Here is a 26,084-nt window from a genome sequence, read left to right on the forward strand (position 1 = left end):
ACACTTTAGGTGCTCTACAATATAAATTGGATTCAGTAAAAAGAAACAGTTCATAAGAGTCATTCAATTTCAGAATCAAGCTACTCTGGTAGAACCGCATGCTTTGGATTCACAAAAAAAAAAAAAAAAGCCAGTTCATAGAGTCATTTGTTTTCAGAAGTTGGCTACACTGATCGCACTGTATGTTTTTGATTCACTGAAAAGAACCACATTTAATATTACAGACATTACACTGAAGGAATAGAAACCCCCCCCCCAAAACAAATGCAAGACAAAACAACAGAAGGCATTGGTGTCTCCATGCAAAATAAACCAACTGATAATTGGCAAATAAATTAATAACCATAGCATGATATTAAAATGATGAATTTAAGCCTTTCTGACCAATTTCAATTTCAAGGTCCACTTAATTCTTTATCTGCTAATTAGCAAGTAGCACACAGATGACTTGGCTGGGGGAGATGCATTCAGGGTTTGAGCTTGGACTCCCTAATGAAGGCCTGCTAGGGGGCGGGGCCTAAGGTCTTCAAGGCCAATTACACCAAGCCGAGCTTAACCCTGTGACAGCCCTGAATGATTGACAGCTCTGGGATCCGTATTCCTGCAAGGACTGAGTGCTAGGGACAGAAAGTGAGAAGATGGGAAACAGCAAGGGGGGGTATATTCTGGCACAAGTCGCTCCCGTCTGACCTGATACAGGGCCTGGTGAGCAGCATCCAATTTACAGCCCCAGTCCAACGGGATTCGAGACATACGGGGCTCATGTATTATACATAACCAATAAACACACACATACCAGATGTTAATAACCTACTGCTCTGGTGTGTGTGCCAGCATGCTAATACTGTTAGCATTACAGTAAAAATGCTACGAAACAAAATCGGTATCATATTATTGAAGCTTCCTGAATATAACTGTTCCCATTCTGGGCTATAATAGTCGATTTAGCATGCATGACTGCATGGAGCTTTCCTAAAGGACTGGGGCTCCCCCTCATTCACCTAGCCAAGGTTCATGAAGAGTTAAAATAATGAGCAAAATGTATTTTTTCAGTGTGTTGTGATCCATAAAAACACCGTCGGCATCTCCATTGGCGTGTCAGTGCTCCCTGCGCCCAGCCTAGTGCTTTGATTGCGGAGATATGAGAGGAACGAAATGACTCGCCCTTGCTTGTGAAGCAAATGGAACACGCTAATAGAACTCATCGCATTACCCAATGCAAAAGTGCCATAGCTCATTACGTCAGGATAAAAGGATATCATTGTAGACGGTGAGCAGAATTGACTTTCTGCGCTGCGACTTGATGATTTAATCAACTGCTCTCTTTCGCTTCTCATCCGAATGCCTGTCGCTAACACAGGTGCCGCTAAACGACACTCTCCGCAAGCCAGCAAGTGGAGAAAGGGAAGAAATTGCTGTCATTATTCTTTCTCTCTCTCTCTTGCTCCTACTTTCCAAGAATAGAGGTATGCAAATTTCTGTACTGTTGCTGAGAGAAGAAATTGAGAAAGGAGGGGTGGGTCCAGACGGAAATACCTTTATAGTGGCAAAAGGAAAAGTAACGGATAAGGTGAGATGAGATTTGACAGGAAAGGGCAGGCAGCTTGTTTGCCCTTAACAGGAGAAGCTACATTTTTTACAAATAAACCAAAAAAGGTACTGTTGTAAAAGAAAAAGGTACATGTTGTGATCCAAAGTATATTAGAATGTTTGAGTCGTGGCATAATGCTTAGTGCATATGCTTAACATGCTTATGTGGAAGATGCAGGTTCGAGTCCAGTGACATTTTTTCCATCCCTGGCTCTCTCTCCACCATTTAATGTTCTATTTCATTTATTAAAAGTGGAAAAAAGACAAAAATAAAACAAGATAACTACAAAAATATTTTTAAGCACACATCCATCTGGACTGATGAAGTTTGAAGAAAACAACAGTAAAAAGGATGCTGATAAATATGAAGTAAATATGAAGAGATTGGCATAATGATGGTCAGTCCAACATATTTAATTCCTCTAAAACACTTGGTATTACAGTCATATTGGACGGATTAACTTGGGAATCCATCTCAGCTTTTTCTTGCTTTTTTTTTTCTGGTGTGGTGTTAATTTCAAAGCCAAACACTTCGCCAATTGATCTTGGCTGCAGATCAATATAGCATGTTAAGCTTATTAAAACAGCCAATGGCCTCAGTGGAACAGGAGAGCCATCTGCTTTAGTTAGACACACACTCCTCAGATACAGCGGAGGAGGAAGAGTAAGGAGCTGATTAGGCCTCCGAATGAGACTAGTAGGGTTGATGCAGTCTGTACTGCAGCAGTGCAGCATCCCGAAAAACCTCAACAATTATTCATATTTTAGAAAAATCGTGAAGCATGAAAACTAAGGAATCATGGTTCATTATGCACCTTTGCTCAAACTAATTATCAATTTGTTTAATAAGGAAATGGCAAAAAGGCAATGCCTTCAATGTTTTGTGGTTTGTCCACTGGCTATATGAAATGGGAAAAGTCTTTTGATATGTCCCCAACATCTTGTTACAACAAGAAATGTCAACACAGCACTCTTTAAACAATTTCATGGGTTCTTGAAGGTCTGGACTGGAATGGAAGTCTTTGATTGGCTGGTTTTTAAACAACACATCTACAACGACAAACTTCCAAAGAGAGCGTTTACATGAAAATATCTTCAAGCAAAATACATTTCATTTCTCATTTGAAGTCAAATCCCACAGGCCTCGTAAGTGCGGCTAACAACGGCAGGCAATAAAGAAACAAAAGCAATCATTTTCTGAGCTGCGTTTTTTTGCCATCGTCCGAGGCTCCGAGCTGAACCAGACTTCTCAAAAACGAAAACCTCGGAGCCCACATCAAACCTGCATGACACACTCTGGTGAAGGGCCAAGACAATGAAAAATGTGTGGTTTAAATCCAGCACAGCCACGAGCCAAACACAGCAAACACTCCGAAAATATGCTTCAAAAATATGTTCGAAAACAGCGCATAAAGAGATCTGTTCTTATTTAGCAGTCACTGATGTAAAACCGCAGTCAAATGTCAAGTTAGGACGCAAAGTGTTCGACGTTCCATTTCATGGTCTATTTGCCATTGTGTTGTAATTGGCACTGTCAACGAACGCTGAAATTAATTGAGACTGATCTGAGCTTGATTACAGAGGCAGCGGGGGTCCGGAAGGTTGACGATAGGTTGGTATGCTCTCTCTCTCTCTCTTTCCCTTCATCCCTCTTCCTCCTCCTCTTCCCTATGCTATTTTCACTCTCTACTGTCGCTCTCCCTCTCTCTCTCTCTCGCTCTGCCTGCGGGCTATGGTGGGTGGCAGTGGGGGACAGCTTGAAGAATGGCAACCATTGCCAGGGTCAGCTCTGACAGTGCCAATTTGATGCGCTGCCACGGAGAGCTACGTGCCCCACCTCCCTCGTCCCCCCTCATTTTCTCTCTCCCTCTCCTCCCACCTCCCACAGAAAAAGCTGCGCGTCCTGATGGTTTTCTGATGCAAACCATGGCGCGGCAAAATGGTTTTTCCCCTCCTGCTGCCTGCTTCTCCATCTGCCACTGGGGCCGCACTGCCGCCGGCTGCCTGCCTGTCACAGCGTGCAGCGAAATTAGCCAGGGAGGAGGCGCTCGCTAGCGCTAATTACGTTTTAATCATTGGAAATGTGTTGGCAAATCAAGGCCTGGAGCTCCCACTCTCTGCTCTGCGGAAAGGAGGAGTGTGTGTGCGTGTGTTGAGATGGATAGAAGAGGAAAGACAAACAGAGAAAGAGGAAGTGAAAACAGGCCCAGCCAGCGCTGAGCTAAGAGTCAGATGCTCTGAGGAGAAAATGGCGGCGTGCCTTGTGCTGTCTGCTGAGCGTGAAGCTTTGAGTATTGGGCCGCAGAGAGGCAAGAGATTTCACCGGAAGCTTTGTGCTGTGAGATGAAAACCACCGCTTCTCCAAGTCTATGCCACACTGAGGCGGATATTGAAGACTCATGAGTGCCAAGGTGACATTGTAACAGGTAATGATGTATGGCTCACAAGATGAATAAACGAATGAATGAAGATACTGAGCAGATACTGGGATTCTTCATAAACTTTTTTATTATATAACACTTTTGAGGTTAAAACAATAAGAAGGAAAGGATTTTTCTCTGCAGTGTCATTCCTAATGCAAAATGGTATTTAATATACAAAACAAATTTTTTATGTCAAATTATAAGCTTAAAGCCTATGTACATGAATGTCAGGAAATATAAGTTTAACTGAATGCTATAGTTTGCATGTGACATCATTTATTTTTACTCAGTGTTTCTCAAAGCATTTTTAAAAAATCTTGTAAAATTGCATTGTGTACCAATAAACATAGGGTCACATCAAGCTTTAAGAAAATGCATGATTTTTCCATAGTTGGGGGGGAAAAAAATTATATATATATATATATATATATATATATATATATATATATATATATATATATATATATATATATATATATATATATATTTGATTAATTAAATTTAATTTTGAATATTGAACTCAATAAAATAGAATTAATTGAGAAAAAATCACTAAAATTGTGAAAATAAACTAAATAAAATAAACTAAACTTATTTTGGATGAGATTGCTCTGCAAAAATTAAATAAATAAATACATTTCCCCAAAAATATCATAGCTTATGATTGCTTACATTTTTCATCTCGGGTAAACACAAAATGTATTTTTTGGTCCATTGTTTGAGAAAGTCTAAGTCTAAACCCTGATCAAACTCACTGCAAGCAGATGTCAAAGATAAATCAAAGATCCACACAAAAACACAAGCCAGACGACAACCATTAAAACATGAATCGAGCTGACACAAGATCAGAAAAGCCAATGCTGCTCTACTCTATTTATGTATTCTGTGCTTATGTAATTTTAAGCTCAAATGTCTGAAGCTAAACCTGACACAAATGGCAGACTTGGGTGTGTGATATAAATGACATGACTGTTAATCATCTGGCCCATGACCCTGTCTCTGCGTTCTCTACAACCCTTTAACATTAAACCCAAGTGAAATCTAACCTCACTTAGCAGAAAAAACACAGCAGCGCTGCTGTCAGCCACAGCAACGAGGAGAAGGAAATGTATCTCGACACCTTTGACTGGGTTAGGCCATTAACAGTGCTGGGATCTAGACCTGATGACATTCAGGGACTAATTCATCCAGCATCTGCGTGACGTCCAGCTGTCATCCTAAAGTACGGCAGGATGAAGGAGCAGAGGAGCAAATGAGGAGAGAAGCGTGACAGCCAGGAGGCCCTGGATACTGGAAAAATGGCTCTTTCACCAATAGAGTGTAGCCTGTCCCAGGACAGCTCCCTGTCTCTCTCTCTCCCCTGTCAGGAAAGCAGTCATCTGCTGCCTGGCCTAATAACCTCCATGCTGATCGTACCATCCCATCCTCTCTCTCAAGCACCTCACCAACATCTGCAGGCAATTTCCTCCCCGATATGACACTTTCTCCAGAACGTGAGTGCTGAATAAGAGCTGACAGACTGCAGAGAGCACAAATACTGAAGCTCTGTTCCAAAGCCCAGTGAGCTGCCAACAAAAAACAAACACAACACATAACACAAAGTGTGCTCTAAAAGGATGGAGAAGGCCATCCCATTATGACCTGCAGTGTAAAAATAAAATAAATAAACAAAAATCCAAAATGCTTAAAAATAGTTAATAAAAATAAAATTATGTTGATTTAAAATACTTTTATTTTATTATAAAATTTGTCAATTTGTAAATTAAATTTGAATTTAATTATTATTAAAAATATTTATAAACATTTAATGAGTGCTGTCAAACAATTAATGGTGATTAATTGCATGCAAAATAAAGTTTTTGTTTACATAAAATATGTGTGTGTACTGTGTATATTTGTAATATGTATATATAAATACACACACAAGCATGTACAAGTTTAATTTATACATTAAATATACTTATATATAATATAAATTTTATAAATACATAATAGTCAATATTTTTTAAATGTATACTGTATGTGTATTTTGGATGTAATTAATGGCAATTAATCGTCTGACAGCACTAATATTTTTTTTTTCTTCTGTAGTGTGCCAGTAGCGTCACAACATGTTTACATCAAAATCTATTACAATCAATTCAGAGTTGTTATTACTGTTATGCAGATTTGCCGCCTTTGCAAACTGCTCAAAATAATCACTTATGAGGCTTCATGACAATTAGGATGCTGCCTTTGAAGACCGCAGTATTGCTATTTCAATATTTTTTAAATAGCACCATACCCAATGATTCAGAGTCATGCAAAGTGTGATGAGAAATGCTGGTGTATAAGAAAAAGAGAAGATAAGAAGCTGAATCTCAAGTATCTAGAGCCATTCTTAACGTATATCCGCCACACACACTCTCTGTGTGATACTGTGCCAGCCACAGGAAAGGGTTAGCAGGTACAAGATATTTGTGTGTGTGTGTTGTGCCTGTATGCATGTATGTAAATGTGTCTGCGTATCTTGAGGGTACGTCTACCTTTAAAATAACTTGTCAGCTAAGCTGCTCGGGCTGACAGATGTGAGATGCCCTGAGGTGGAGCTTGGCACAGACAGATGGTGCCACAGGGGCAACGCGCTTAGCTGATCAACCAAGGGTGGCATTGTCACCCAGCCTGCCAGCCACAAGTGAGAGTGGGAGGGAAGGGTAAACGCAGTGCACGTGTTTGTGAAAGAAAAAAAAAAGAGTGGGAAGATGAAATCATATGTGAAATCATTGCTACAATTTAAGAAAATGCTAAATTTATGAAAATGTGGCCATATGACATTGACACTAAAATGTTTAATATTTCATGTAATAATTATTATATAGTTCAGGAATTTATTTGATCAAAATATCTGAAAATATTTCTACTATTTAAAATATCTATTTTATTTTTTTATATAAATTTTAATATAATGTATTCCTGTGATGACAAAGCAGAATTTTCAGCAGTCATTTCTCCAGTCTTCAGTGTCACATGATCCTACAGAAATCATTCTAATATGGTGATGACTTGCTATAATTACCAATGCTGAAAACAATTTGGCTTCTAAATATTTTTTTATTTCTTTTTCCAGCGTTAGCATAGAAAGTAAAAAAAAACAGCATTTATTTGAAAAGGAAATCTTTGATGCATGTCTTCACAGACACTTTACATATTTAACAGTTTATATATTTCATTTTCACAGAAAAGACTGTAATGGATGAAAAGTACATGCAAAGGGAGTTGAAACATGGTTTTTCTATGTAAATTCTTTATGAAATCTATTTTGAACATAAACTGTCCTCGGTCATGACTACTGTATAAACATTCAAGGTTACTTTTACATTCTTTAAATTACATTCTTTACTTTTTTGTCCAATGGAAAGTTATATCAGAAAGGCATATATTTAATGTTCATTCAACACTGAACTGCACTTCAGTCCTTCACTGCCTCATTTTCATTCATGTCAAGTCAACTATGGCGTCCTCTCTGACTAAGGTTTATTTCAAGATGCAAGACACTCTTCTTCCCTCATTAAATAAACAAACAAACAAACAATCAGGAGTCAGTGTGTAGTTCACTCCCTCAGGCATTCAGTGCTGAAGAAGGTTAGGCAGCAAACAGTTGCCGGCTTAATCAAAGATTAATAGAAAGATTTTCAGACAATTAAATACATCAGATTGCATTGTTTGGACCATTATGGCTCCTCCCTGGAGAACAGTCCACTTTGTTTGCATTTTAATTACTCCATGCGCAGATGACATTTGCTCTGATGCCAGCTGCCATCTTTGTTATGCTTCTCTACGTACCCTCTGGAAAAAAAGCAGCGAGGCGGAAAATGTGCGGATGAATGTATGCAGTTCTGATATAACTGAATATCCCCACAAAATTAAGATCTACAAAGGACAACTGGACAACGCAGAAGCACACGTGTCCAAAATCTCACAATGACAGACTAGTTTCATTCGTGCCTGTATAGAAATCAGACGTGGATGTGCGCTATTTTTGCTTTCCTTCATATTTTCTTCATCACGCTCTCAAATTTTCAATCTCTATTTTTATCTCTACCCCACTTTCTCTCTCTTTCTCCAGCAGGAACGGATGTGTGGCTCTAATCACTCTGCTCCCCACACCTGACGGCACACTATTAACTCTAGGTCTCTCTGGTGACCCCGCGGGTCGGTGCCCATCACATCAAGTTTTTATTAGGGAATTTTCCTCATCATTAGCTCTGGCCCAGACGCCCGCCATTAATATTCATTCCGCTGCACACTTCCATCATCCTCTGTCTCTGTTTCACCACCATCAATCTGAAATGCTGCTGCACACTCACCACCTGTCATTAACAGAGCTCCATTCATCTGTTCACAGTTGTTTGAGACACACACCTACCTGTAACCGATGATTTTTATAAGTGAAAAATAAAACAAAGATTATCATGTTAAACAATAAAATACTATGCTTGGATAGATCTATCTAATCTATCTCTATAGATTAATACACATTTCTATATTTACTTTACTATATTATACATTATATAAAAGAACTGACTGAATTGGTTCTAAGTTGCGATCTGATTACATGCAATTTAACTGCTGGAAAAACAACAGTACAGTAACTGCTGAACAAATGCATTAACTAACAAGCCAGACCAATAAGCCCCTCAGCTAGAAGAGACACTCCCACCCACACACACACACACATACAGAGGTGATAAGACAGACAGACTCAAACAGTGCCAGCAGTGAACTCTCACTTATAGAAGACTCTTGTTCCAGAGGATGTGGTGCTGAACAGAGGCCCTGCTAGCCACAGGCTCCTCCAGCAATTAATTGACAATTCCCTTACCAGCTGAGATAAACCATATGAAGCTTGTGCATTTGTGTGTATGTGTGTGTGCATTAAAGACATATTCCTCAATGCAATATTTTAAATTTGATATTTAAAACTCTATTTAAATATGTACAAATAAACAAATTTGTACTGCCAATACAACACAGTACAGATGTGCTGGATAGAGCGAAACGCTAATATTTGTATGTGCCGAACAGCTTTAGTTCTAGTGCCATTATCATTAGTTATGAATAAATTTTTCTAGACATGCTTGATCCAATTGTTCTCAAACAATCAACACAAACATTTCTCAACACGCAAACAAGCCTAGACGAATAAACACCAACGGAAACGTCTCGCTCTCTACTTGGCGGCCCTGCCGAGCTGCCAAAGATCTGCTTTGTAAACAACAAAAATATTTAATTTGAGAGAGTGATGCTGAGCAAAATGAAATTAAAAGGAACTCATGCTAACTGTTAAATTACTCGCGGCGCGCTAAATTACATTTGCTTTTCCATCGGAGAGATCAAACGGGCGAACTCCAGCACTCCAGTGCTAATTATTTACAGTCTCCACCTCCCTCCCTTCCCAGGAGGCTTAATAAACACACTATTTCTCTCTCACACACACGCATTTTTGTGAACACTTGTTTATTTCATTTTTTGGGGGGGATAATGATATATTCCCTCACTTCCTTACCCACAATTCCATAAACTCCTGTGTCAAGAGACGAGACCAAGATTGGGAATGTAATCCTAGTGTACAGTTGGGCTTCTGAATAAAAAAGCAGGTCATCTAAAGCAGGATGGGACCTGTGGGAGTGTTGCTGTGGCAGCGTCGCAATGGGAGCGAGGGGTGAGTGACACCAATGGCTGTCACTGGGATTAATTAGCATGCTAAGTGGCGGAGGGGAGCACTAGGCAGCGGGTGTGAAGCAGAGCCATCTGACGTGCACACACACACCCCAGAAGTGTGGATTTTAACCGGCAGTGCAGATTGCAATCGCACCCCTTAGAAGTGATCTCACACATACACCCCTCTCTGAAAATAAAAACAGAAAAGGTGTCTGCCTGATGTGCAGTTAAGAGGGAGAACTAATTTTTTACTAATAAGTGGCAGCCAAAAAACATAAATTTGCATTTCTTAGTCTTGTCCCCCCCCCCCATTCCCATAATTTTTTTATTTTTAACGCAGTGGCTGAATTTAAAATCATTCGCAGGGAAGTACAGTATTAAAATTCTGGCCGATAACAATAAACTAATAAGTCCTCATGTTATGCAAAAAAACAATAAATGGTCAATATTAATATTAATAATCAATAACAAATACTACTTTGTCTAAATAAATGTAACTAAAAAAAATCAATAATTTTGAATGCTACAAATGACTTTAAATTAAATTTAGCAATTTTGAGATTGCTAATAATTAATTATATTTAACAGTGTTAAACAGTATTTTATTTTATTATTATTATTATTATTATTAAAGACTTGAGGGTTTTTAAAAAAAGAAAACTGTGTAATTGTATATCACTGTATACTCTTCATTGGCTAATGGTGGCCTTTTTTTATTTTTTACCTATATAATATAATATAATTATTGATATTCACTCTCCAGAGAATCTTTCTGCATTTGGTTTCGTTCCGATTGGGCAAAAAGCCTAGGACTAGTTTGCAAAAGTAGGTTTCTCAAAAAATTCAAAATACAACAAATGTTGATGATTGAATCCAAGATTGAATCCCAGGGATTCCAACGACATGAGAAACTTGAGGCTGTGTCTGATGATTTAGGAATTAAGAGCAATTTCTTACTATTGATTGCTGTAGCGCCCCCATCAGGCTGATTGATTGGCGAGCCTCGGTGACAATGTAGATAGACATTGTGAGTGCTAGCATCCCTCCAAGTTTCAAGTCTCTGCAACTTACGGTTTGGTCAGTCCAGCCAGTTTTAGATAGAGATTGCTGATCCTTGGCCATTCTAACAATTACACTAAAACTGAAACTAATATACTATTATTGGTTAATAACCATTATAGAAACAATTCACCATGCATTCCTTCAGATTTAATTTTTTTTTTCAATTATATAAAAATTAATTACATTTTTAGTCTTTTTTAATTAATTTTTATTTTTAGTTCTTAGTCAGATTCTGATATACAGCATACATTCTAGCACATTCTATGTTCTAGACATTCTAAACAGGTGGAGTATTTAAAAAAAATGGCTTTGCATTCTAGAACTCCATATGAGTCTGACTCCTCGGATTAGAATCTCTACAATTAGAAGAGGGGTTGTGCCATCCAGCTTGGCTTTGTGCCATTACCTGACCTCAAAACAGCAGCTGAAAGGCCCGGCCTATTGCACTTCAAAAAAGAGCGAGCTTCCGCCTGGCACCAGCGCTGAGCAGATAAGCCTAATTAAGAGATGGAGAGATGAGAGCGGTAGAGCAAAGCTCTTGCCAACATCAGTCTCTCTGCTCAGCCCATTAAAACTACAGAGCAGGACGAGGGAAACAAACACAATCAAAGCCCTGTTCCTGTGTGTTTCCTGTCTAGAAATTGGCCGTAGGCATTATCTCAAGCTAGCACCGCACGCTCGCACTGGAACCCAATCCAAAAGCTACAAAGGCAAACTTTCACCCGCATGCAACACCTGCTTGTGATTAGAGTATTCAACAATGTTCCTTTCCCTTTGGGCTACTTTGTTTGGCTTTAAAGTTCTGTTTCTCAACACGATAACGAAAGATGTAAACATCACAGTAATAATCCCAAAGTGAATCAAAGATTTGGCCAGGCGGGACAGAGTCAGCCCCTAAGCTCTTACTGAGTAAAACCACAGTTAGATGAAATGCTCACATCTCTCGACTAACCCCAGGGCTCTTGTTATCATATTGATCTGCCCAACAGGAAGTGGCCTTTAGTCTCTGGGCTAAGGTGCTAGCAGCTTAACATGGTGAACTGACAGAGCAGCAAAAACACTAAAACTGAATCCTGGTTCTTTTTCGTGCCTAAGCCAAGCGGAGTCTTGTCTGTCAACACCACATTTATGAGTCTAATTCTTCTCGAGCCAAAGCCTGCTTTGCTTTGGGAAGGAATTTGCGTGTCATGGGCTTAATGGTGAGCAGTTAAGAGCTGTTAGTGAAGAAGTTACAGCTCCGGCTCGTCAGAGAAACAGTAGCCCTGTCTGTTTGAGAGGGTCATAGGATCGTGTTACTGCTCCTCATGTGGTTTGGCTGTGTTATTCCAGGCCACCGGGTAAAGCGGTGCATAGTTGTGCACCCCTGTGTGTGTGTGTGTGCGTGTGTGTGCATTTGCTCTTTTCCAATAAAGCCTGACCTCTATTTCCATCCTACAAATCCAGCACATGGTCCCATGTTACTCTTTATGACAGGCCAGTTCTGGCTTTTCTCTCAGAAAATGAGAGAGGGAGGGGCAAAAAAAAAAGAAGTGTTTTGTCAGCCATAATTACTCTTCAATTATGTGGTCCAAACATGGAATTAGGGGGCACTTTGTTGTCGGAGCAGACGCTCTTTGATCAGGCCCTGGTGGAATGTGTTTCGCATTAGGGGCCTGGTGCTGTGATGTATGTGTCCTGTCAGGTCCAGGATAACAGTAACAGGACCAGGGCAGGGTCACCCCCACCTGCTGAGGATCAGGGCAGAGGAGGTGTAACTGAGCTACAGCTGCTGCCCCTGCCCATTAACCTTCGGACGTGCTGGTTTTTCAACATCACTGCCTGCCATAGACCCCACAAAACGTGTGGTCCAGCTGACTCTGTGTTTGTTTAAGGCCGTTTCTTCAACTTTCAGGGCTTTTATGTTTATATGATCATTTAGATATGAATTATATTTATTAAGTTTAAAGAAAATTTCAATATGTATTTTGTGGAAATTATTAATAAAGTTATTATTATTATTATTATTATCATTATTATTATTATTATATTTTTTTTTAACAAAGGTTAGTAATTTTAACATATAAATCTCCATCAAATTGTAATTGACAATTCTTATTTTATGGGAATGTTTAAATGTTTATTATAAATTATTTATGCACGTCATTTTTTTTTTCCATTTTTTTTTTCTTTATTCAAAACAATTTGTCACTCATGTGAGATCAGGCAACATTTATTCTCATTCGAGAAGTTATTTCACTTGGATATATATAACAATAATGAATAAAAAGATCGCAATGAACTGTTTCATGTTGACTTTATTGTAAATATCGCTTGTGCTGAAAATATATTTCTTGCGTATCTATTCCAATCAAGCTGCAATTTAGTCAAATTGAGTTTTTATATGATTAAATTCACATTTAACCTCCTGAAGTGCACAGACCTGCCTTTGGGCTTGCCGTCAATTTGTTTAAATTGACTATAAAGGCGACTGCCTAAAAATATGAATAATTTTAATTGCCAAATTATACATATTTTGACAAGAGCTTAGTGTCAATATATGGTCTTTGTTATACAATAAAAATGCTCCAGCAACAATAATATTGCTATTTGTGTTGGAAGTACACATGGCAACATCCAAAATTTAAATGGGACTTACCTTTGTTATGAAATAGTGAGCATTAGCTGAATTCAATCGATCGCACTTGGGTAAATTATGCATATCATTATTATTATCCAATATATAACGTGCCATATGAAATTCTGAAATATGAAATTATGCTACATGAAATAAGTCTTTGCAAAAATGTTTTAAACATCATTTCCACCACAGAATTTGAGACTGATGCAAGTGACACTGTGGAACTCTTGGAATTTCTATTGCATTCAGAAAAAAAAAGAGAATCAATTAAACTATTAAAAGTGTGAAAAGTGTTTTAAGAGAGTTTATTTTCTAAAAGTGCCTGAAGTTGAAAAAACACCTTTAAAATAGATCTCTCTACATTAGAAACATGTTGCACGGCAAACTAACAGGTTTTTTTTGGAAAGCCTTTGTATGAAGGATTGAGAAAGAGAGCGAGAGTGACAGACTAATATAGACTTAAGTCAAGATTTCAACCTAAGTCAACTTTACATTAAAATTCTGTCCCTTTACCGTCATAAATTACACAATATTTCATATTAACACATCCAGGCAATCCCACTTTCCCTTTAAGCACTGTATGCCAGTTGTGATAGATTTGTTAAGAGCAAAATTCATTATTGCAACGATAAAATCTGCTGCCCAAAAAACGTCCAGTAATACATAACACACGCTGTCAGAAACAACATTAACATTTTGGAATTTAAGATTCAAGCCATTTTCTCTTTTTAAAGCAGTAGGTTCTATGTTTCAAACACTTCTACAGAGTCTCAGGCAAGTCAGAGATTCATTCTTCTGCCCGTCTTAAATCCCTCATTTCTCAGGAGAGGTTGGTGAACGCTGGCGGTGGCCCACGCTCCAGCCTGACAGCCATCTGCTGACTCCCTTCGGTCCGCTGGCGAGTGATGCAGAGCAGGCAGGCGATCTCTCCCAAGAGTGTCTACATGGCGTGTGTAAAGGGGTTGTTTTGTGGCTTCGCCGAGAGCCCCTTGAGTCACCGTTTCGGGCTGGAGGCCCAGGGGAGGAGGGCGGTTGTTTGTGAGGCAGAGGGAGAGAGTGAGCCCACTCCAAAGCTGCCTCCTCAGGCTGTGGCCCTCTGGAGGGTCCCTGGAACGTCTTGGAGCCATCTGGGGAGAAGCTGGACCCTCTGAGCGCCTATTTAAGTACTGGCAGCCCTGAGGCACCATCAGTCACATCACAGAGACAGAGCGGGGACATGCAGAGTGGGGCAAGTCGGAATCAGACACCCTTAAAAATATAATTGCCCGCAAATCACCAGCTCATGCCCCAAATATGCCCTTGGCTCATGAACTCAAGCATTACACCGAGAGAGAGAGAGAGAAAAAAACAACTCATAAAAGCTGGAACATATAGCTGGAATACCCTTCTTCCCAAAAATATTACCAACATTAGCCTGTAGGTTTGTTGATATTGGAAGCAGAAGTTAACAGGCTATTTTCCTCACTTAAATAGGAAGGCTAAAATAAGGTAACATTTAAAACGGATCAAACTGACCTTATATTTTTTTTTATAATAAAATAAAATGAATGCCAGTTGTCCAACTTCTGCTGTACATTAATATGACTTTTTTTAAATGCTAAAACTTAATGTAAGATTGGATTGGTGCTTTGGTGTGAAAAAAAGTAAAAAATAATAAATATCTATAATATTAGCTAATTATTATTTTAATACAAATTATAATAGCTGTTAGTATCATCTGATTTCTACATCATTGTATCCTTGTTACAAACAACTCCAACCTTGTGCAACCACACCTATCTGCTATGTACTTTCTTAGCAGATCATCAAAGTGCTAATTAGTTTAAATAGATTAAAGCATTTGTGCTAAATGCTTAGCTACAGTTACTTTGCACGTTTTTAAAACTCAAAGTTTAAAAAAACAATTCGGATGGATTTTTGAAGTCAAAATAAATGACTAAAACAATTATTATTCCAAGAAAGGGGTCATGGTTGTGTGAAAGGCTTCAGTACTTCAGGAAATAACAGTCGAAGGGTAGACAAATAATGTGCAGTGTGACTAATGGAACAGTTTACTTTAGATCTGTATCTGCACGCATGCAAAGTCAAGTTCACTTGGCGGCCATCTTGGTAACGCCCCCTGCAGGAAACACAGCACACAGTGGGGTCACCTGAACCTGGAAAACCTGAAATCTCCAAAACTGATTATTTTTCAATACATGATTCAAATCAGAAATACAATCTGATAAAGGTAACAAAAATTGATCAATATAAAAAAAGTGAATGGCTCTTGTCTCTTACACATTAGCTGTGTGTACATGCACCCAAATAATCCATTAGTAATCTGATTTATGGCTCAGTCGGATTAAAAGACTTCATGTAAACACCTCAATTGATCTAAATGAGCTTGATTAGAATTCAAATTGGATCTTATTGAAGTGGGGTGGTGTAGACCAGCAATCGGATTGCACATTTAGAGTTTACATAAACAACATTTTCAGATTCTGAAATTCGGACTAGAAATCGTTCTTGCTAATGAAACATAGTGCATGTAAACATTGAGCGTTACGATTTCCTCCAATCTGAATTTCCTAGTCTCTCACATGTATACAGACACGAATCTATTTGTGAAGTGGAACAAACTGTGTTGTTTTTAACATCTCAGGAAGCACACTCGGGTGAAGCAGCTAAACGCAGGAATTACTGGAGCTTTAAATAAACCACCACATGCACTAACAGCACACCGCGCCGTCTTATCACATCACCTTATCATGCTTCCAACTGTCAGCATCCCAGTAGCATAATTATCCCAGCCTGTCAGCCCACACCTATTTTTTCAGCTTTTTTGGGGCTGTTTTTTGAGCATATCGGATGAAAGATGAAGCCTGGGCATAAATCTCACAGCTGGCAACATTCATCACAAGATTTCCTTGGCTGGAAACGTAAAAGTAACTACAGAAGACAAATCATTAAACAAATGCCGCGATGAGCGATTCCTCTGTTAGCAATCCGTCGTTCTGGTCCAAATGGCTGACAGATGAGCTACCACATGCTAAACTAGTAATAAAGTGTTTGAGAAATAATTGGGAAGGTCTTGGTAAGACTCGGCTCTCTGCTCCTGGGGCCCATCTGAACGCGAAGCTACTTGCTGAGAACCAAATGCTCGCTTTCTGTTTCTCGTTCACATTCACACACAACCCCTCCGGTAAAAACACAAACACAAGCCCCTAAAAGACATAAAACTTAATAGGCACCATCCTCTCAGCGGTGCACTTGTCGATTGCTCGCTAGAGGCGGTGTAGGTGGTTTTCTCCTGCCGTTTGGCTGTCTTGATGCTTTGTGTTCGTCCCAGGAGTCCGTATTTATGAGGCTGGGGAGACAGCGAGGGTGATGAGGGAAGAGATTGCTGGAGAATGAAAGAAATTAGATTTCTAAACCGAGAGAGAGAGCGAGATGGAGAGAGCTCCTTGTCAGGAAGAGCATTAATTAAAGTGTTAAAGCTAAAAGAAGTATTGACTTCCTCTTTCGTTACAACCCCCCCACACTTCTGCGCTCCCTACGGTACCGTCTTCTACTGCAGGCCCGGAGAGCTGACTGCAAGAAAAAGGCCCACCAAGACCAATTAAAGCCTTCAGCACCAGGCTGAGAGCAAGACAAATGGAGGCAGAGAGGCTCGATTACAAGAAACCTTTGTACCAATGTAAAGCAATTAGAGCGCTCTCAGGGGCCAGACAGCACGGTACCTATGTGTCATGGATCCGACATGCCGGCTAAACCTCCCAACAATCACTCTTTTCTGCTGCCTTGGCCCACTCAAATAGTCGTATTAGTGTCATATATCAGCTCACAGGCCAGCTATTGGTTAAAGCTGGGGCAGGAGAGAGCGGAAGTAAGTGAGATGGCTAAAAATGACCAACCTTTGAACCTTCACGACAGAAACAATATGCTGGAATCCAAGTTTAACCCTGAGGGATCCTCGCTTTAGTCTGGCGAAAAATCACTGTTTGTTTTAGAGTTCAAAGGGCTCAAACTTGGCATGCTGATCCTTGATCTTATCGCTGATTTATTCCTTTTCTAACATTATTCATTGTTAATTAAATAAAATATATTTTTTTAATTACATATTTTTTTTAGCACACTGCAAATAAACGTCTCGTATTATATATATATTAAAAGTATTAAATTCAAACTGGCTCAAATAAAAATGGCTCAGCCTGTTAGGACGGGGTCATGAGCACTGGTGGATAAAGTGATTTTTAATGTAAATTTATGTTCATTAGTTCTATCCACAATTAACCGAGTGAAAATTCTCTCAGCGTCCCGAGATTACGAAGTAATTTTGACAAATGGCGACAGATCAGTAACGACCTTTTTCTTTTATGGTGAGGCAGCAGAGGCTGAGGTTATTTATTACACCTTTTTAAGAAGCAAGTAGAAAAGAATAAATGTGATGCTGCCATAGTGTGTAATGGGCCCAGTAATGGCAGACTGCAGACTGCATAATGATGATCTTCTCATGTAAAACCTTACAAAAAAGTCTCGCTTTGATTGTCGTTCTTGCATTTAGCACCACATTTTAGAACAAAAAGTGACAAACTACTACTAAATGTGAGCTTTTGTATAATGAGGAGTCGTAAAAACCCTCTTGCACCATTTTAAGGACAGATTGTCTAATCTTTGCACGTCGCTATAAACCCACACCTTCAAATTGTCCAAAAGTATGGGACTGAGCTGATTTCCCACTCTTTTTCTAGAGTATCCAGATTTTCCTTGCATCTGGGAAAGGCTGCCGTGTTTCAAAAGCTCCCATTTCTTACATCAGTCAAACAAAAACAGGAATCCAGGAATCTACGGCCCTGAAACGAGTTTAGGACTTGGCCCAGACATAAGGCAATGAAGTCAACCAAAATTACCCAGCAATCATGGCAAGCTCTCTGGATATTAGCCCGCAGTAAATCAGCCTGACAACGGAGATTTCTCTAACTACAGAAATATGGGAGGCTGTCTCTCATTTTCTCTGGGTCTCTGTCTTATTCTCTCTCTCTCCTCACAGTTTGGGTTTGATGGAGTCCCTTGGCACTGCTGGGTAAAAGCTTCAGCAGATGGCTAGATACTTGGCTCGGGAAGAGAGCCATATTTAATATTTTTGGCAGAACTACAGGCATATGGCAAAAGTTCACGTCAAACGCTGCGCTTCGCAGGCGGAGAACGTCTCTAAAAGATGGCGGAGCACAAGGCGGAATGTTTTTCTCCTTTTCACCATTTCAAACTAAGATAAAACAGAACGAGACAGAGGAGTTGTCAAAATAGCAGGCTCTCTTGATTGATTTGCTGTGGTGACTGTGAATGTGTGTAATTCAGCAGGAAACCGGCCAACTCCACTCATTTCTCAGATAAACACGGCCACAATAACAGAGCACGTGAAGATAAACATGGTTCTGCTTAAGATCAACTTGCAATCCGCAGCGCGGAGGAGCCTGCCAAAACTGCACTGCCCTCAGCACTTACTAAAGCGAAGACAGTCAAGATGGTGATCTTAGTGGGAGAGCATGGAAAAACACAGGTCCTTTTGTCTCCATCCAAAAGATTAGCTCCAAAGACATTTGTGGAGATTGGATACACATTTAGGATTTAAGGGATCGTTTGCAGGATTCAAAATCAATAAAGGCATAGATTGTGGAGCTGCCGGAGCCACGAGCGGAGGAAAAATCAAATAAGAGGCTCTTATCCTCAGAACATCTCCTGCTGGCAAACACATGTGGAGATATGATTATTCTTCTGGTCAGAGCGCTGTTTTCATTTTCTCAAATTCAGTCTGAAACGGTCTTTAACTACATGGAGGGCAGGCAGCGAGATTACTATTTGGGGGGATAAGTCACAAGACTACTGTTTTGAGACTGTAAACCGAAAATGAAAAAGAACTGGGATGAAATATAATGAAACTCGTCGTCATGTGGTTTTTTGAGGAGAGGTGCGCTATTACTTTCCTAAGCTACGCCATCCACCACAAAACGTTTTCTTCAGAGGCAAAGCAAAATGTATTGTTTTAATCGGTACATTTGTTCTGTTTGTGCTGTGTAGCACATCCATGTTTGTTCTGATCATGCAAAGAAAACATTTTGAGGTTAAGACAGAAAAAAGACAGTAATTCTTCCCACATCAGACAGCAATCATATGGCAATATCATTCTTTTCTTCTATAATTTATCCTTCCATCTAAAAGCTTGGCATTCTCAAAAAATGATCCCCTGTGAAATAAAAAGGGGCCTCTATCAAATCCTGATGCAGAGAAACACTTTGAAAATAAATCACAGGAGGAGAAGCCAGAAGAACAGCAAAAATAAAAAGAATTAGAGGAAAATATGAAGGAAAGACATCATTCATGCTGTAATCATATGTGTGTATATAGAACGAGACAGAGATAGATAATAGAAGAAAATTGTGAAAAACAGCTACATCCATTGAAATACAGAAAACGAGAGTGTGCATTAAAGTGCACCTACAAAAGTAACCGTTGTTCCAAACCGTGCATGAAAGAGAGGCCAAGGACGTTGTATCCCAAGCGTTAGATTGGTTTCACATCAGATGATTAGCCTCATCCATGCTAATTACACTGAATGGAAACTAATTAGGAGGAACCAGTCTTCAGCTAATGAGGATTTGGGGCCTTTCTTAGGACATTATTTTGTGACGCACACATCCTCCCTTTAAGCCAAATGGCAGATCCAAAAAGCAGCGGTACAGATATTTAGAGTCATTTAACACCAATATATTCTGTGTTTCTACATCTATAGCCAAAAACAATGATAATCAAGCTCTTTGCCAAAAAAAAAAAAGAAAAAAAAACCTGATTTGTTACTTTAAATATTAGAGAAAATCACAGTTTATATGATTGTGTTTCTCTCTGAGAGTACTGCTCTTTTATCCTGAGCAAAAGATGTTTTATTTGTTTGTCTAATCGGTGCTAATGAATTATGTAAATGACATCACTTTAAATTAGCAGAGGTAATTTGCATGAGGTGCTGTTCTTTATATGACATTATGAATTTCTTACCGAGCGTCACATTCTCATTCTCACATAACAAGTCTAAAAATGAACATGAAACAATCTTTAATTGGAGTGCACGAGTGAACGTGTCAAACCTCTCTCCACCAGGTCCCGGGGCCCGCAATTAGACCTGCGACAGCAATCAAAACCCGATGACAATACAAACAATCCCCCTCTGCGGACATGTTTTCCTAACCTTACTGAAGACCCTAGCAGAGGTCCACTTATTCTGTCAAAAGAGCCCCATGTCTAAAATCAAAACAACCCAATCAGCAGACACACTGGTTCTGCTGTCTCACTGATTAAATGCATGGTGTGTGTGTGTGTGTGTGAGAGAGAGAGAGTGAGAGGGAAAGAGAGAGAGAGAGGAAAAGAGCATGGGGGAGAGTGCAATTTGCTAAATTACAAGTATTCTGAACATGTAAATATAGTTTAATTACAGCAATTAAAGAAGATTACTGGAGATTGGCAGATGGGGGATGTAATGCTCTTTTAATTAAAGTCTGAATATACTGTAACACAAACAGAATGTTAACCCCACCGAATGGAATGGGTAGTTAGACCCTGACAAATTGTATCCCCATGCCTCTCTCTGAAGACTTATAATTACCAGTGTTTAGAGGGAGAGCTCATATGTGTGAGTGTGTGTACGTTTCTGTCAGGGCAAAAGAGACAGCGGCAGAATTGAAAGCAGGCCTTTCTGGCTGCAATCGCCAACTCTAGGAATAGCAGATTGAATTAGGGTGACATCAGGAAAAACATTTTGACACCAGTTAATGTGGCATTAGGACCAATTAATTGGGATTTAGTGTGTGAGATCACTTTCTGCGAATTGACTCACAGATGAAAACCTTGGAAATGAAGGCTAAAGAAAGTACAAGGACTTGGCGGGACTTCAAAGCAACAAGGAAAAGAGGAGGGGGCCAAAGAAAGAGAGAATCGAGCTGGCACACACTGAAGAAGTTCTGACCGATCTGGGGATGAAAGCAACACCAGTAAAATGTTTATAGATTATTGTGGTCGATTGTTGTATTAACACCTGACAATAACTATGTTTACATGCAAAACAATATTCTGATTTTAACACAATTAAGACAATACGCTGATTAAGAATCTACCATGTAAACAGAGATTTTCGATTACCTTTATCTGGCTAAAGTCATACTCAAAAAAAAAAAAAAAAACCTTTATATGGCATCATAACAAAGACAAACCATATGTTTATACGTGAATTCCGGATGCCATCGCGTGGGGATGTAATGAATATTCTAAAAGCAACCCCTTAATCATAATATTGTCTTATTCAGAATGAGATAAATAATTAGATTACTGATGTCCATGTAAACGTAGTCAATAAGAGCTATCTGAAACTCCATATGTGGCCAATGCGCAACCCTTTACATAATCCAAACAGCTGCTATGTAAGTCTATACGTCGCTACATACAGAACAGATCCGGGACCAGTTTCGCATCCCTAATAATGTATAAACAGCATCAGATGGTGTTTTTAACCAACGTGGCTTGTGGGAAAGGCATTTCCAGTGGATCTATACAATAGTGTAGCAATGTTTATAAATTCATGTCAATAGTCTATTAGAAATCCTAACGGAAAGATCAATGACCCTCGCCCAGGGCCTCGCAATAAAGATTGCCTTTGGAAAGGCATTTAAGGGCTTAATCTCTTCATCATGTGGTATTTGGAAGCCTAACTTTGTTCTTGTTAGGCAGATCAATTGCATTAATTTACAAAATGGGGGAAAATGTCACCTTTCATCCTTTAAGTCGGCAGCGAGTGAGAGAGGCGCATTAACGAGCGTGACCGCTCCACTCCCTCATATTAGCACAGAGAGGTGTCATGGGAGACCTGACCTACAAATTTTAATTACCGCATGAAAAATGCAGGGCCGACGATGAACAGTGACATCGAAAATGCAACCAAAGAGCCGTCTGGGTGAGTTAAAGGTTTCTCGTCTGGACTGGAATGAGACATGGATGCATGCTACACACAAAGAACAGCACCTCAGATGAAATATAAGAAAGAGAAATAATAAGAACAGCATGACCAAGACATGCGCTCTGCTTCCCAATCCAAAATACAGTACAGAAAGTGTCATTTCTGTCATGATTTACTCACCCTCATGTTGATCCAAACCCATAAGACTCTTCAAAACACAAACTAAGACATTTTTTTATGAAATCCGAAAGGTTTCTGTCCCACCATTTAAAAGTCTAGGTAACCAAAAACTTCAGAAACGCATTGTAAAATGAATCCATATGAAACAATATGGTGAACATATTTAATTTGGGCTTATTTACATCTAAACAATGATCAACGCACATGGCACACCGCATATAGTGAACACGGAAGCCATGTTTGTTTGTGATGCATGAGAACTAATGAAGATTGTTCTAACATGGGACACGCACATGTTTCCATGTTTACTATAAGATTTTCACACTGTTTACACATATAAAATGATCATATTGCTACATAAGTCTTGGATTCAACTTGAACTATTACTCATTTTATGGTGCCCTAATGACTTTTGGTTACCTAGACTTTCGGTGGTGCAACAAAAATAAAGATGAACGAAGGTCTTCTGGGTTTGGAATGACATGAGGGTGAGTGATTACATAATTGTAATTTTTAGTGAACAACCCCTTTTAAGGCTTTAATTAAAATAAAAATCAATCAATCAAAAATAAATAATAAAAAATATATTTTTTTATGTTTTTGAAATAATAAATAGTTTACACTTTCAATGCATCACGTTTCTCCATTTTCCAAAGCACTGACATAACATGGAAATGTTTTTTTCTTAAACATGGGACTAACTTACGGCATAGATCAGCATTTACTGACAACACCTCAGTGCATTGCTGAGCGCTCTCTATCTTGTGTTTATTTTAATGCAGACATAATGGGTTCTCACGGATCAGTGCACCAGCACTGTGTGCATCTTGTTGCCGTCGTGCATCAGAGAGGGTGATTGTTTCTGTGAGATAATTAAAGCAACGTGACGAGCAAGAACTCAGCACTTCTAGACCCACCAAGATTAATCGGGGGATTGTTCTCTAAGCCAAAACAATTTGTGACAGACAATGTTTGGGTTAGACAATATAGGGTTAACTGACACACATAATCTTCCCTGACAACAGCTGACTTCATCATTGTCTTCCATGGGAGTTTAGGGTCATATCATTTCTGGACTGTGTATTTGAAATGCTTGGCGTACAACATCTGATAAACAGTGCCAGAAATAAGAAATAAATAGAAACAAACAAAACTTAGCAGAATGATAACATTAAGATCCAATAGAGCATGAAATAGTGAGTAATTGGGATCTGTTCTAAAAAGCATGTTTACGTTTGGGAGTTAGCAGATGGTTGAGATTAGCGGTTTTGAAGTTTAGCGGGCTGTGAGTTGCAAATAATAGAGCTGAGCTTTCCCGAATTCAACACAGAAACCACAGACACTACATTCCCACACTTGACATCAATCAGGGTGTCCTGCCAGAAAAAGAGCAGCCACAAAAGACAGACATAGCTTCATGATAGTTTAATCAAGGCAGTCTTCAGGATAAATCAATCATGATAGATAAATAGATTTTCTTCTACGATTTCAAGTGCTTGCCAAAATCTGTCACCTCAATGCTAGGGTTCTCTGAGAGGTTTGCAGCACATTGATATGCGGTTATTAGGGTGTTCTAGGTGGTTGCCTACTGAATAATCTGGTCTCTAGATTTAATGCAAGCATGAGATTTTCCTGTTAGTTTTATCAAGTGCCAATTTTGAACTTTTACTAGTTCTTTTCTAGTTCACCTAAGAATAAGAGAGGATGACTTCCTTGTGATTCCCAGTGATTTTGCTTAGTAACAGGACTAAACTGAATCTGTAAGTTTCATTTACAGTATATTTAAACCTGTAGCAAACATTCAGCTCAAACTGTTCACTTCAATGAATCCATTCGAAATGATAATTCAATTATTTAAATATGTAGGTAAAAGATGAAATTTTACTGCTTAATATTTTTATGGAACACCTTTTATTTTAAATATAACTGAAATACAATTTAATGTGTCCTTGATGAATAAGTGTATTCCTTTCTTTATAAAAAGCATCTTACTGACCCCAAACTTTTAAATGATAGTGTATGTGGATAACTATTAAAATCTAATTAAATACATTAAATTAAATATTACCTTAATAACTTTAAATCTAAGTTTTTACAAATATTGTTATATTGTCAACTATTTAAAATAATACACAAAAACATTGATATATACCGAATACTGTCAAAAGATTGAAATACATTAAGAGTACTGTAATTTTTCCCTAGCCCTACCTGGCACTTTTGTAGTAGATATTGAAGTTATTCAAATTTACGTTACTTGCTGAGTAATGCACATCTGCGAAACTTTGAACAAAGCAGTGCCAAAAAATGGTCTTCATAACATTCCTTGCCTTTTACCTTAACTTTAATACGTTTTTCTTTCCTTCTTGGTCTATTGTGTGGAAATGATGGGCAGATCACAGGTCTCCTTCAGTCATCAGTGGGTTAGAGAAACTAATAGCTTAAAGTCTTTAAATTGTCACATAAGCCAGTGGCTTTTAGACAAATTGAGGAAAATGGGCCCCTTTTCCAGGCCTCCCCTGCGGCAGATTGTGCAGGTAAGTACAAAAGAAGGCCCTTCAGGAGGGGGCGTGAAAGGAAAGGTAATGCAGTGCGTAGGTCTATAAAGCTGCACATCCAATACCACCTGCTATTAGCTTTCTTACTGCCATTAGAGCTGTCGAGATGGAGGGCCTTGACACTTGTGGAAGAAAAAAAACAGACGGGAAGTTAGAGAGGTATGTAAGAGCAACTTGAAGATTCAGCCCTTCACCTCCCAACCCCCCTATGCACTATGCACTGTCAACAGAGTGTCAGTCAGGGAAGCAATTTGCCTCAAATGGCACAGAGACACAGAGGGAGGAAGAAAAGCATTGAGGGATGCAGTTGGTGAACAATAAATGACATCTCGTCTCTCTCTCTACTCTGCTTCTTGATGGGTGTCTCATTATTTATACGGTTATGAGGGAAGCCAGTGCTAAAGGACGAATTCAGATGCTGAAGCGTCGTACTGGATGCAGCAATTCTCAACAGATGGGCTCTATCTGTAAACAAATGTAAAACAGCAACTGACATCAAAAGTGTTTAACATCAATTAAAAACTGCAATGCACTGATAATAAATTCTGGCTGAGGTGCTGATGGCTGATAAGCTATAAATTAATGGTATTAAAACCTTACAAATAAATATATGAATCCATATAAACAAAATATATCAAATCTATTGTCACTTTAAATGGTACAAGTGAATTTAGGCATCATGATGTTATAATGTACAGTATGAAAAATGTTTGTTTTTTTCATTTTGAGAATATGCTGAATGATTGTATTTAAAACCATTGTTAAATTATGTGGTTTTAAACAATACCTTCAAGTAAATTTTAGGAAACACTTTATTTTTAAGGTGTCTCTATTATACGCTGCATGTACTTCCCATTATAATAACAAATAATCAGTAACACTTTACAATAAGGTTCATTAGTTAATATTAGTTAACTACTTCAGTTAACATGAACTAAGAATGAACAATACTTTATACATCATTTATTCATCTT

General features: G+C 38.8%; 1 protein-coding gene across 1 annotated transcript in view; it reads right to left on the minus strand.

The window, feature by feature from the left end:
* Positions 1–26,084, minus strand: part of LOC113097142 (autism susceptibility gene 2 protein homolog) — a 290,559-nt gene that overhangs the window by 76,875 nt on the left and 187,600 nt on the right. The window lies entirely within an intron of this gene.

The sequence above is a fragment of the Carassius auratus genome, unplaced genomic scaffold, assembly GCF_003368295.1.
Source record: "Carassius auratus strain Wakin unplaced genomic scaffold, ASM336829v1 scaf_tig00216121, whole genome shotgun sequence".
NCBI classification, from domain to species: domain Eukaryota; kingdom Metazoa; phylum Chordata; class Actinopteri; order Cypriniformes; family Cyprinidae; genus Carassius; species Carassius auratus.